The following is a 14,557-nucleotide window of genomic DNA, read 5'->3' on the forward strand; positions in this document are numbered from 1 at the left end:
CTTGGAGTGTTCGGGCCATTTGGTTACAGGAATAAGTTAGTGGATAAATCAATACACTCTTCCCAGCAATTTTATGTGGACTAGTAGTTTGTTCTAAATGACTTTCTTTGCTCTGAAGTCATCTTGATCCGTGTGTGTGTGTGTGTGTGTGTGAATGCTTTTTACAACATTAGGGCTTAGAGGTTTTTGTAAGGGGTAATTTAGGGCAGGGAACTGGAAAGGGATTCTTTTGGGGATGGGGAATTACCGGGGGAACAATAAGAATCAGTATTACAAAGAATTAAGTTTCTCTTTTTTACCATCAACCATATTTTCATTGTCATGTGAAGAAACCCAGAAGATGGGTTGCCTGCATCCACCAAGAATGAGTATAATACCAGATGTTTCAGAGTGTAACATTGTAATGCTATTAAGGCCATCTGCCCCGTATCCAGTAGCTGCTTGGTTGTTTATACCACAGCAGGCTCTGCCTTTGGCATCATATGGCTTTAGCATCTGGCTGCTCTGTGCATTCTTTTTATACATTTGTGCAATGACACACACACATTCTCTGGGATTTACAGTTCTGGATTCGCCTTAATTAGCAACTGCAGCTGTTTTCTCTGTTGGCATTTCCCTAAGATTTAAACATTCCCTTTTGCACCCTCAGAACCTGCAGTGACGCATAGGACAGTTCTTGTATATTAATCTGAGATATCTCCATTTCTACAAAAATACCACTTTGCATTTTGCTAATGATAGGACTGGATGTTTTGTCAAGCACAGCTAATTTTTATAGATTAAATTTCTGTATTCTATCATAACTGTAATGTTGCTTAAACATATGGACTTGTACTGAAGAAGAAAAATCAGTCAATATAGTGCTCTAAACTAAAAGTAGTTTAGTGTTCCCTGTCTACTAGCAGCTAATACTTACATGGTGCTTCAAGGCTTGCAAAAAGCTTTAAAAATATCATAACATTGCATCTTCATGACAACCCTGGGAGGATTATTATTATCCCTGTTTTACAGATGAGGAAACTGAGGCAGACAGAGGCTAAGTGACTTGCTAAGTATCTTAATCCAGTACTCTGAGTCCAGATCTTCCTGATTCCAGGACCAGCCCTTTATCCATTATACCACTTGGCTAAACTGGCTCTAATTTTACACAGGTCTGACCTGTTTGTGCTCATCTCTGGTCAGGGGGCTCTAAACCAGTAGATCTGGACCACTTATTGATCTTCAAGCTCCAATGATGATTTGAAACTCCCCCTGGCAGCTACATTCATATCTGTCCATTCCTCTTGAGGACTCTCATTATTTCCCATGAGAAACAGGAAAGGCATTCAAAGCCCAGAAACTGCTGACCCATCTATCTCCCTCTGGGAAGTAAAAACCAATAAGCCTCTGATCAGTACCAACAACCTCCTTTTCCAAATCTAGCAGTATTAGCAGAGCAGCCTCAACTTCTATCTAATACTAGCCTGTTAGACAGTCACTGGAGGCAGGGTAACTGAGCTCTGGGGCAGAGAAAGACAAACTCCAACTGAAGACCCTAATAAGATTATCAGTCTTTTATATGAGAAGTGTTGCAGAAATTTTGATTTTGCTGAATTGTCTTTTATTTTTGTGTTATCTTCTATTACAAGAGAGAGACTAACTGGCTAGGGAAGAGATAGGCTAAGGGCATATTCATAAATAAAGGTGATATAAATTTAAATATGTAAATATGTTGTTTAAAAAAAAAAACACCTATCAACCATCTCCCAAGACATGAGAAAGCACCTCATCTAGCTTCTTTGAAGTGGGGAGATATGGGTATGGAATGCTGAATATAGTATCTGCCTATTTATCTCTATCAGCCTTCTTTTTTCTTTCTTTGGTGAGGCAATCAGGGTTAAGTAATTAAGTCCAGAGTCCCATAGCTGGTAAGTGTCAAATGTCTGAGGCTGGATTTGAACTCATTCCCTCCTGATTTCAGGACTAGTACTCTATCCACAGAGCCACCCAGTTGGCTAATGTCTTCCCCTTTTTTCTTCTTGTTATGACATCTCGGAGGGGCAGGAATACATTGGGAAATGTAAGTGTTATTAAAACAAAAGATATCAATAAAATTATTTTTAAAGAAAAAATATCTACAGATTTTATTAATAGGTCTGGTTTGGGGTAGAATAAGGGAGCTTGAGAACCTCTGCTAAAGGAGGGAGCCTTTTCCTCTCTACTATAAGGAGGGGCAGTTTCAGATGAAGCACTTAGCTATTTGAGGATATTCCAATTGCAAGCAGAATAAAGATGGATAGCTAAAGCTATGCTGGGACTCTATTAAGGATTATACTTAGCCTATAACAACCAATTTTGCCTATTGAATCTATTTTGGACTGAGAAGTGGTGCCCATAGAAATTTTGCTTTAAAATTTATTTTATATTATTTTTATCTTGGATTTGAAAGCTAAGTAAAATGTCCATTTTTCATATGTAAAATAGAACAAAATAGTATTATTTGCCAAACTAGACAATTCTATTTAATGTACTGCTTTTTTCAAGAACGTATATAATAAATTCGACATGTTACTTTCAAATCTTTCTTTTTGTCTTTGTTTTCTTTTTTATTGCCTTTTGTTGTCTTCTCTACATTAATTTTTTTCTTCTTTTTATAGGCTACTCTATCTCTAGACTTTTGGTCTAGACTTGCTTCTGTTCTCTTTTATACATTAATTTTTTTTCTTCTTTTTACTGGCTACTCTATTTCTAGACTTTTTGGTTTAGTTGGTTATTGCATTGATCAGAGTTCTTAAGTCTTTCAAAGTTGTTTTTCTGTTACTATGACATAAATTGTTCCTTGGGTTCTGTTCATTTTACTCTCTATCAGTTTATACAGGAGTCTTTTACTAAAGAAAGACTTCAAAGACTTAAGTACAAATTTAAAGGACCACTCAATCACATCAAAAAGCCGGTGAATGGGTCTCTCACTCACAGGTAGGAAACTGTTGCTCTTGCCTATCAGGAAGGGCCAAAAAGGACTCATTAGGAGAACTCCTTGGGCTGTCCTGACTCAGGGAACAAGGTCTTAACTTCGACTAAAGTCTTAATTCAGCTTGGTTCATAGAGGGAAGGTTTTAATTAATTCCAAGATTCCCCTGTAATCTCTGGACCCTTGAATCACAGACAGCCAGAGAAAAGAGGTGACACATTATAATTATAAACCTAGTAGACATTATTTTTATGGCTAAAAAGACACTTTCAGTGGATTTTTAAATTCATAGAATTTAAACTGGAAGGGTAGATAAATATTATCTACCCTTTGAGATATTATACAGTCTAATTCTCTTACTTTTAGATAAGAGCTAGGTCCATGATTTCATAATCCTGTTTGAGGAAACTCTTTCTAAAAATACAAGTCATCACTTCTTTGTAACTTATGTTTTTAGAAAATTGCCTAGGCACTAAGAAGCTAAGTCTAGGGTCATACAGCCAGTATGTGTCCAGCACAGGATTTGAAGCTAGGTCTTTCTGTCACCAAGACAGTTTTCCCTCCTTTATGTCGTGTTGCCTGGATAGTTGGGTACACAGGTGGTTTTGAAAGGTCAAACTGATCTATACCTGGTCACTGAATCGAGATGGCTCTGGAGGGGAAAGTGAGGCAGGTGATCTTGCACAATCCTCTCACATTTAAATCCAATTTACTTTCATGTCCATTCAGTTGCATCACCTCCCTGATGCAAGTCCTCTTCAAGAACAAAGGATAAGCAACAATTAAAACAGTTCCCTACCTCTTAGAGCTACTGTCTCCTCAACTCAGAGGCTCACTGAGCAGTTAAAGGTAGTGCTGTTGACCCAGGACACAGAACTTGACTGACAATCCTAGGTCTGATGGAAGATCCCTGGCTTTAGTTGGTACAACTGGTGTTTAAAAAGATGTGGGTAATGATAAAAAACGCCAACAAAAACAATTTTTGCACACTTAGGGGAACTGTATACAATGGGCAAGCTTCTTGCTGAAATGTTGCACTAGTTGAGGTGCAACTAGTGCAGATGAATTGTGAGTGAAAGAAACTAAACCTTGGACTTGAGAGTTCTCTGAACCATTTGGTTGTTTCTCCAGATGAAGGGAATAATATTACTGGAGTACCTGGAAAACATTTTCAGTTCCTTATTGAAGAGTGTGAGACTGTTCGACTATTACACCATCATGTTCAATGTGACAACTCTTTTTATATATATATAGCTTTTTATTTACAAATTATATGCATGGGTAATTTTTCAGCATTGACAATTGCCAAACCTTTTCTTCCAATTTTTCTTCTCCTTCCCCCTCCCCCCTCCCCCAGATGGCAGGTTGACCAATACATGTTAACTATGTTAAAGTATAATTTAAATACAATATACGTATACATGTTTAAACAGTTATTTTGCTATACAAAAAGAATCAGACTTTGAAATATTGTACAATTAGCCTGTGAAAGAAATCAAAAATGCAGGCGGACAAAAATATGGGGATTGGTGGTTCATAGTCATCTCCCAGACTTCTTTCACTGGGTGTAGCTGGTTCAATTCATTACTGCTATATTGGAACTGATTTGGTTCATTTCATTGTTGAAGAGGGTCATGAATATGACAACTCTTTGTTGATTGTTGGCCCATGCCATCTTACACACTAAAATCAAGTCATACCAGCCTGTTTGTTGTTCCTCATACATAACATTCCATCTCCTATTTATGTGCTTTGATCCAATTATCTGCTTGCCTGAAATATTCTCCTTTTTAATCTGGTATTCTTAGAATCTCTGGCTTTCTTTAAACTGTCAACTTTCCTAGTCCCCCTACCTTCTATTGTCACGTCTTTTCAGCTTTGCAAGTCAAGACATGAGCTTCCAGACAACAACATGAGCAACAACACCTTTCTTATCCTCTGGGAAAGGAAGGAGATACAACTTAGATATAAAAATTATAAAAGGTTGCCCAATAAAGAAAGTTAAATGTAACACAAACTATCCTGTCCCCTACTGCCTAAAGGGCCAAAAGATTACATTTTCATTCTACCTTTATGGTTTTCAGATATCTTTCAGGACTTGGGGCATCTAGATTCCTGGAAATTATTGGAGCCCCTGCTGATGGTATTCCCTCAAGTGCAGGAGGCTAAGGTACCCTTTACCTCCAATTTCTTTCTTTCTTTCTTTCTTTTTTTTTTTTTTTTTTTTTTTTTTTTTTTTTTTGCTGAGGCAATTAGGGTTAAGTGACTTGCCCAGGGTTACACAGCTAGGAAGTGTTACGTGTCTGAGATCAGATTTGAACTCAGATCTTCCTGACTTCAGGGATGGTGCTCTATCCACTGCATCACCTAACTGTGGGTCTTAAACTCTCAATTCTCCATAATGATCCTTTCTGGTAACTGAAATTGGTAATAAACAATAAAGAACAGAAGCAAAACATTCTCAGGTCCATTTCTGGAGGAGTGAAAGTAAAAGACAGGGAGCATTGAAAAGAAAGTCCTTTTCCTGTCATAAGTTCAGTTCATGGCTCCCATGCTGAGTGAACCATGATGGCTACCTTCTGGATGAACCAGAAAAGAGTGGCTCAAAGGAATGTAGCAGAAAGAGAGAGAGATTAATAGTTGGTTCTCTCTATTTTTAATCAAAGCAGGATGCCTCCACCCATGTGGTGGGGGATATAACAGGCTCTATGGTGGGCAAATTTGAGCATGCTCATAATGCTCCTCAAAGGCATCTCCATGTTATGGTTGTCAAAGAAAGGATTTTTAATTATACAAGAGTATGCAAATCAAACATTTTCTGATAATAAATCAGAATTTTGTGACCCCTCCTCCCTATTCAGTTATGTGACCCTCTATGGGTTTAAGAACCACAGTTTAAGAAGCTTTGATCTTTGATCTACCTTCCTCTTTCTGTCTCTCTCTTTTGTGCATACACATGCTTATACACACACACAGACACACACAGACATAGACACACACACACACACACACACACACACACACATGAATTTCTCTAATGGCATGGTCCTCAAGTTGACTTTATTGTTCCAAATTCCAGCATTGCACATTGCAGTCTATCTAGTGTTCATCTATATATAAATCTTCTAATGGGGTCCACTCAATGAGTGGAGAATCTTCTCGGTTTCTTAACTTGAGGGTACCAGTGACATACTCAGGCTTCTGTCCATCTATTGTTCTTTGCTCTCACTGCAGCTCATCTCCCTTTCCAGCAATACATCTCTTGAATGATACTTCTTACCATGCAAATCACTATTACTTAAATATACTCTAATCTGTCCTTAACTTTTGCATCCTATGTATATCCACCTATCTCTTTCTCCCGCCCTTTGGGTGATACAGGCTAAAATTTTTCTTTTTTACTTCATATCCTTTTTATTGTTATGTTTTCTCCTTAGAGCATTTCTTCCTACTCTAAATCTGTAATCCTATTATCCTATAAATTATTTTGTAATTTATAGTTTAAAAGCATTGCCCAAGAAAGGCAATTCCTGAGGTTAAGTGGCTTACACAAAATCCTACATCAAGTGTATGTTAGAGACAGGATTTGAATCTGGGTCTCCCTCTGGGGCAGAAAGAAGTATAATATAGTAAACATAGCCTCTAAATATGCTAGCATGTGAGTAGGTTGAGTTAATAAATAGCTCTAATATCTTATTAAACTAAAGCTTTTTAATGTATTTTTATTTTCTCTTACAGTTCTCTTTTTTATTTAAAATAATATTTTTCTAATTATATATAGACAATTTTTAACACTAATTTTTATTGAAATTTTGAGTTCCAAACTCTGTCCTCCTCCTTTCTCTTTTCCCTTAGATGGTAAGCAATTTGATATAGATTATATATTTTATGTGCTTTTAAAATGACTTTTTATATTCCAATAAGCTTCTTTATATGAAGGAAAAATGTAGTGAAACTGGAACCAGAGGACCTAGATTCAAATCTTAGTACTACCACTTATTACATGACCCTGGTCAAATCACTTTTCTTCATCTGTAACATGAAGGGTTGGACTAGATAGTCCTCGAGATCCTTTTCATCTGTGATCCCTGATTCCTAGGCTAACTTTCTATATCATGCTTACTCTTTTCAGTTCTTTAGCAGATTTAGCAGTTTTTAGCAGATGAGCTTAGCATCTAGTTAGCAAAAACAATTAGTTCAAATTGAATCCTATGCCCTTATGATACTTTCCAGGTGCTTCCCAGGTAAGCTCCTGCTTGGCCTGATCCTGCTTCTCCCCTTCTGAACCTCCCTCCCCAATCTCACCTTATAGGGTTATTGTGAAATTCAGATTCAAAAGCATATAAAGCACCTCCCCAACCTTAAAATGTTGTATAAATGTCAACTGTTATTGATATTATTGTATGGTTATATTTGTGAAAGATTTGGCCACCTTCCCATACTGCCCCAACATGCTTTCTGCAGTTCCCAATCATCATGGGATCAGTGGCACCAGATGCCAACCTTCTTAAAAGCAGCTCTCAAATCAACTTGTTTCAATTGAAAGATAGCAATGAGAAATCTGAGGACATTGTCTAATTAGGGAGAGAGAGGCACAAAACAATGGCTTAGGATGCTATAATATTTTCTTTTTTTTTTTTTATTAAATAACTTTTTATTGACAGAACCCATGCCAGGGTAAATTTTTACAACATTATCCCTTGCACTCACTTCTGTTCCGATTTTTCCCCTCCCTCCCTCCACCCTCTCCCCAAGATGGCAAGCAGTCTTATACATGTTAAATAGATTACAGTAGATCTTGGATACAATATATGTGTGCAGAACCGAACAGGGATGCTATAATATTTTCAAAAGCTTAGGGGAACATGAGAGCTGTCTTCAAGTATTTAAAGGGCTGTCACATAGAAGTCATTAGACATGTTCCACTTAAGTCCAAGAGAACAGAACTAAAACATTGGATGAGGTTTCAGAGAGGCAAATTTAGATTTGACAAAAGGAAAAATTTCCCAATAATGAAAGTTAACCAAAAGTGTAATGAGCTGCTGTTAAAGACTGCATTGGAGGTCCTCATGCAGAGGTTGGCTGACCATTTATCAGGGATTCTATAGGATAGAGTTTGGTTTGGGAATGGGTTAGACTAGACTACCTCAAGTGTCTTCCAGCTCTTAGATGCTCTTGATTCTATGTCTTGACTACCCAGAAAATTGTTGTTGTTCAGTAGTTTTCATTCATGCCTGACTCTTTGTGATCCCATCTGTTGGAGTGGTTTGCCATTTTCTACTCCTGCTCATTTGATTAATGAGGAAACTGAGGCAAAGAGGATTAAGTGACTTGCCTAGGCTCACAAAGCTAGGAAGTATTAAGTGTCTGAAGTTGGATTTGAACCTAGGTCCCCCTGACTTCAGGGTCGGTGCTCTATCCACTGTACCATCTAGTTGCCCCCTCATTTATATTTCTTTGATGTTCTCCTCTTAATGATACTGGGCACTGCTGTGTGTTATAAACTTACCTGTGATCTGCTTTCAGACTTTTATTTATACTCAGAATGGATTTAATTTAATTCAGTATAACTTACCAGAGATCTTTCATTTTTCCTGTTCTTACCTTGTCTTTCTTGACTTCTCAGAAATGACTTTCTTATTGGGATTTAATTTTTGCTTTAAAATCAACCTTAGTCTGTTAGATATAACACTTTCTCTGCTCTTTACTTTGGGAGAGGAATCCCTCTAGTAGTTATATTAGTAAAATGATTTGCAAAGTTTTCTGCTGATCCACCTAAATTCATTCTAAGGACAAAGGCTGACTCTGGGTACAATCTGAGCACACATGGGAATACTCATGGCTTCTCAGTCAGTCTTAATATGCATTCATTTTGAAGGGGAGGGAGATACTATAAGCTAGTGACTTAAAGTTTAATAGAGAAATAACGTGAAAATAACCTCTTCAATAGGTAAACGGAACAATTTTAGGTGCTTAAATTAGAAAAGAGATTTGTAATTAGAATCAAGATCTTATATGCATTGTAATTATATGAAATTAGGGCCAGCTGGTCAGCAGGCATGCCTAGCTACTGGAAGGATGGAGGGTCATACAATAGTCTATCATATAAGCATCTTTCTGGGGTTCATTGCCCTCAAAGCTGAACTTAACTCGTAGGATCCCAGAATTTCTGAGTGAAAGATAAGTGGGTGAATGAGCAGTGCTAGAGGAGAATGAGCAGGTATTCTTATTTTTCTCTCTCTGAGATAGTAGCCTTTTCAAAATTTGTTCTTTTTGTATTGCATGAATTCACCTGATACTCATTTTATAATGAACCAGGGAAAACATTATAAATACAATATCACCACATTCACATTAAATGAATCAAGTGCTATAACCTTTTAACCCTGGTTCCAGTAGGCTTTTTATGAATTTTATGTGCCATCTGATTATTATTCAGTGAAGATTTAAAGAGACAGCTGAAACATCCCTTGTTACAATCAATAGGGGAACTCTTATTTAGAAACACCTTAATTCCACTTCAAGTTGGCCCAGGGGCTGATAGGAGATCAAATGGAGAAATGACCTTGAGCCTCAAGCAAATTTCTGTGATTCCTATTTCAGAATAGTTAAGGTTATTACAGATAAAGAAGTTTTTGATGATTCTTGTTAAACCAGTTTCTCCCAGTATATAAGTTCTCCCTTAGGGGAACAGAGACAATTTAGGGAATCATTTAAACTCTCTCAGGGCACAAATAGTACCATAAAGATTTGAAAGACTAATTTGCAATTTTAACTATTAAACCAGCCTTCAACATATCAGAATTGAATTAAAAAACTTACATTAGCATAGGACTTTTAGGAGAAAACTAACCCTTTTTTTCTTATACTAGTTCATTTTAGTCATTTTTCACTGTCCAATTCTTTATAACTCCATTTGGGGTTTTCTTAGAAAAGATATTATAATGGCTTGTCATTTCCTTCTCCAGATCATTTTACACATGAGGAAACTGAGGCAATAGAGTTAAGTGACTCATCCAGGGTTACACAGCTAGTGTCTGATGTCAGATTTGAATTTAGGAAGATGAATCTTCCTGACTTCAGTTTCAATACTCTATCCACTGTGCCTCCTAATTGTTCTATCCTAAGCCATAGTTCTGTGTGTGTGTGTGTGTGTGTATACACATATATACATATACATATATATATATTTGTTATATGAGTTGTATATGATAATAAATATCTGAGGTCAGATTTTTAACTCAGATCTTCCTGATTTCAGGTTCACTGATCTATCTATGATGTTATCATTATATAACATCAGTTAAACTTTGGCCTCAGATATTTACTAGCTATGTGTCCCTGTATACACATAGTATACCCATCATTTCTTTCCATCTTAGTTCCCTCAACTGTAAAATCATAAAATAATAAGCACTTAGTCATTAGGTTTGTAGAGTAGATCAAATGAATAAATATTTCTAAAGTGTAGTACAGTGCCTGGTACATAAGAGGAACTCAATAAATGTTTGCTTCCTTTCCAATCTCCATTTTTGACCATTTTTGTATGTATAAATGTTCATGTCTGTTAACTTTTTTTAGTTTATAATGAAAAAAAATTAAGTTAAAATGCAATATAAAGATCATTATTATTTTTATAATTATCTCATTTGATTTTGCCAATGACTCTTAGGTGTAGTAAGTAGTTGGGGGGTACAGTTCTGGATCTGAATTCAGGAAGACTTTTTTTTTTTTTTTACTTCAAACTTGTCTCAGACAGTTACTAGCTGTATGACTCGGGGCACCAACCCAAGAGCCCCCTGCTGACATGCCATTTCTAGCTAATGCATCATTTTTTTGGCCTATGAAACAAAAATTATCAGCTAATGAGAACCTGTACTTCATATAACCTCTTTGGAATGTTCAGGTATCAAATCTAGTATCAAGCATTATAAAAATAAGAACCTAGAAGAAGGGGGCATCTCAGATCATAAGGAAGATCTGAGATCCACTTCATTAAAAGGGACCATGAATCTTTTAATAAAGTACCATTGGTTCAGAGCTCTGCCTCAATCTCTTTTATTATAGATTGGACAATTTTAGTCCCCACAGTTGAGAGCAAGAGAGATTAAGTGATTTGTCCGTGATCACATAGTGTTAGAAGTATGATTTGAATCCAATGTAAATCATGGCTATTTGGTATGATTTGTGTTCGAGTTCTTAAATACAAAGTTTTAGAGTAAGAGAGGATAACTCATATTTTTGAGGAAGAGGAAGCATTTCTTCCTTTAGCAGAAACTTGGGATGAAAGCCAGAGCCAAAGAGAAAAAGTACTTTTGCTATTTAAAAATAATTTTCCAGAATGTATATACTTAAAAATACATTTATTCATTATAGTGGGAATAAGAATGTTAATTTAAGATGAACAATCCCATTTTGTTTTAAGCCTCTATTTTTGACGAAGTAGTCATTATGTGAACTGTTTTCTGTGATAAGATATGTATTGGGGTATTTCAATCAGAAGACATTTATTAAGCACCTACTATATGCTAGGCACTGTGTTAAGCATTAGGGATACAAAAAGAAGCAAAAGATAGTCTCTACCCTGAAAAAGTTTACAATTTGAAAGGGGAGACAACATGTGAACAAATATATTTGCGTGTGTGTGTGTGTGTGTGTGTGTGTGTGTGTGTATAAAAGCACACACACATATATCAATCTATATACAGGACAAGTATTAAATATTAAAAGAGGAAAATAACTGGAATTAAGAGTGGTTAGGAAATGCTTCTGTAGAAGCTAGGATTTTGGTTGGAACTTAAAGGGAAGTGCCTTTAAAGGGAAGGAAGCTAGGGAGGATAGTAAGTAGAAGTGGTAGTGGGAGAGTCATTCAGAAAATGCCAGGAGCTAAGAGATAGAGTGGAGTATAAGACTGAAAAAGTAAAATGAGGCTAGATTATAAAGGAATTTTAATATCAAATAGAACATTGTATTTGCCCCTTGAGACAATTTGAAGCCAGTGATTAATGGGTCAGGGATGTTATTAGACCTGCCTGCATTTTAAGAAAATGACTTTAGTGACTAAATGGAGAATAGATTGGAATGGGCAGATACTTGGGACAACAAGCTATTGCAATAATAAAAGGGTGAGGTGATAAGAACCTGTACCAGAGTGGAGGCAGGATCAGAGGATATAAGGGGGCATATTCAAGAGATGTTAGATTGGGAGGATGGTGTTATACCCTCTACAGTAATAAGAAAAGTTGGAGTTGGGAAAAGATTTAGGAGGAAAAATGACTTCTGTTTTGGATGTATCAAGTTTAAGATGTCTATTATTTGGTAACGATATGTGTGTCTCCCAAATTTGCAAAGCAACTACTAATGATGAGTATATGTTTCAGATTTGGTAAACACCGACTGATAATTTATGTCTTAAATCTCATAAGCAACTCATTAAACACTTGCTAATGATGTTAGTTTTGATTCAGTTTCTTTTCATCATAAACTTACCAGTCAAAACTGAGATGATTTTGTAAACATCCTTAGCCAGCACTATAACAACTCCACCAGAAGCCCCAGCCATCACTTTGCCCTTGTGACTAGGACTCTTGTGTTTCCCACATGTGGAAATCTGAGCATCCTATGTTTGTTAAGAGAGCATTTAGTTGGTTGTCTTTCATTCGTGAAAAGGATCAAAATGACATCACTATGTTAAACTCAAGTTGATCAGATTTATATGATCTTGGAATGCTCTACCACAGGTCAGGCACAAATAGTCTGTGAACATTTGGAGTGGATTCTCTAAATTTGTGTAGCTACTTTTTTTTTTTTTTTTAAATAATTTCATTTCTGCTCTGCTCAGAGAGCACAGCACCTTCTTTGATGAGGGCATGCCATGTTGAGTGGTTCTTTGCCAGTATCTCCCATGTTATACAATTAATTCCAGAGTTCTTGAAAGTGTCCTTGTATCACTTCTTCTGACACCATGTGAGTGGTTGCCTTGTATGAATTCTCCATAAAACAATCTTTGAGGCAAATATATTATTTTATTAGAATAATATGGCCCTCCCACTGGAGCTGCACTCTTTGCAGTAGAGTTGGAATGTTTGGCAGTTTAGTTTGAGAAAGGACCTCAGTGTCTGGTACCTTATGCTGACAGGTGATATCCAGAATCTTCCCAAAATAATTCAAATGAAATCAATACAGTTTCCTGTCATGGCGCTGCTATACTGTGTACGTTTCACAGGCATACAACAATTAGGTCAGCACAATGGCTCTGTAGACCTTCAGCTTAGTACTCAGTCTAATATCTCTCCTCTCCCACACTTTACTTCAAAGTCTCCCAAACATTGAGTTAGCATTGTCAATGCATGTGTCAACATGCAATGTGGACATTCTAGAAAGTATACTGTCAAAGTAAGTGAAATTACCCATACACAATATTCAAAACTTCTCCATTTGTTGTAACTGATGGTTCCATTTAAAAATTTTTTAGAAAGGACTACAGATGAATGAATACTCCCTTGGAGGAACACACAGGTATTCTTTTTGGGCAGAGAGGGAATGTTGTCATGCATGTCAGTGTGAGACATGCTATATTGAGACCTCTAGGAATCAGGTTAGTAGTTTATTCTTAGAAGCGTTCTCCAAGTTCTCCAAGAGACCTCCAAGAGGTCTCCAAGACCGCCCTCTTTTCCCAATGCTATTGTTAATTATCTTATTCCTCTAACTTTGTATTGTTGAAACTAATAAAATTTGCTTACATTGAGAATCATATCTCTTATAAGTGTATCATCAGCCTTAATAGACATACATTATGGTAAATTGGGCTTATGTGTGTACCATATATTACAAATTCATATCTTTGGACTTTCCTATGAACCTGATAGAAGAAAAGTTTGCAATAGCAGTATGTGTGGCAAAGGGAACAGTGCAGTTTCTCTGAGGTTGCCTGTTAGTATAAGTAGAACCGAAGTAGTCATAGCAAGTCCTAGAAGATAACTTACTTGCATCAAGTTCCCCTGAGCCAACTGTAGCCTATTTGAGGAAATATCTTTTTTGGTGGTCTCTAAGACCTCCCTCTCCCCCAGTGCTATTGTTAATTATCTTATTTCTGTAACTTCAATGGAAACTTTCAGAAACCAGGTATCTCTCATTTATCTTTGTATCTTCCCAGTGATTAGCAACAGTTACCTGGTACTTAAAATTCTCCTGAAAAGATAGATAAATGATTATCATAGCATTGTTTCTCTGTTTATGGAAACAGCATATAGAAATATAGAAGAAAGTTAGTACTGGCTAGCAAATAAGAGTGCTGAACCTGGAATTCAGAAAATCTGGGTTCAAATTCCACCATTGACATGTATTAGTTTCAGGACCATGGACAACTCATTTCATCCTCTCAAACTCTCAGTTTCAATATTTACATCATGGACTAATTAATATATAGTGTCTACTTCCAGGGTTTTTATGAAAATAAATGAGTTAATTATGTAAAGTACATTGCACGATATCTGTGTTGTGGGCGAACTTAAGGAGAATCTGTTCACTTTTTTTTTTAAATTTGGAAAGACTTTTAAAAAAAGATCATTAAGAAAAACAACATAATTTTTTGGTTGTCATATTTCT

This window comes from Sarcophilus harrisii, chromosome 4 (assembly GCF_902635505.1).
Source record: "Sarcophilus harrisii chromosome 4, mSarHar1.11, whole genome shotgun sequence".
Classification (NCBI taxonomy): Eukaryota; Metazoa; Chordata; class Mammalia; order Dasyuromorphia; family Dasyuridae; genus Sarcophilus; species Sarcophilus harrisii.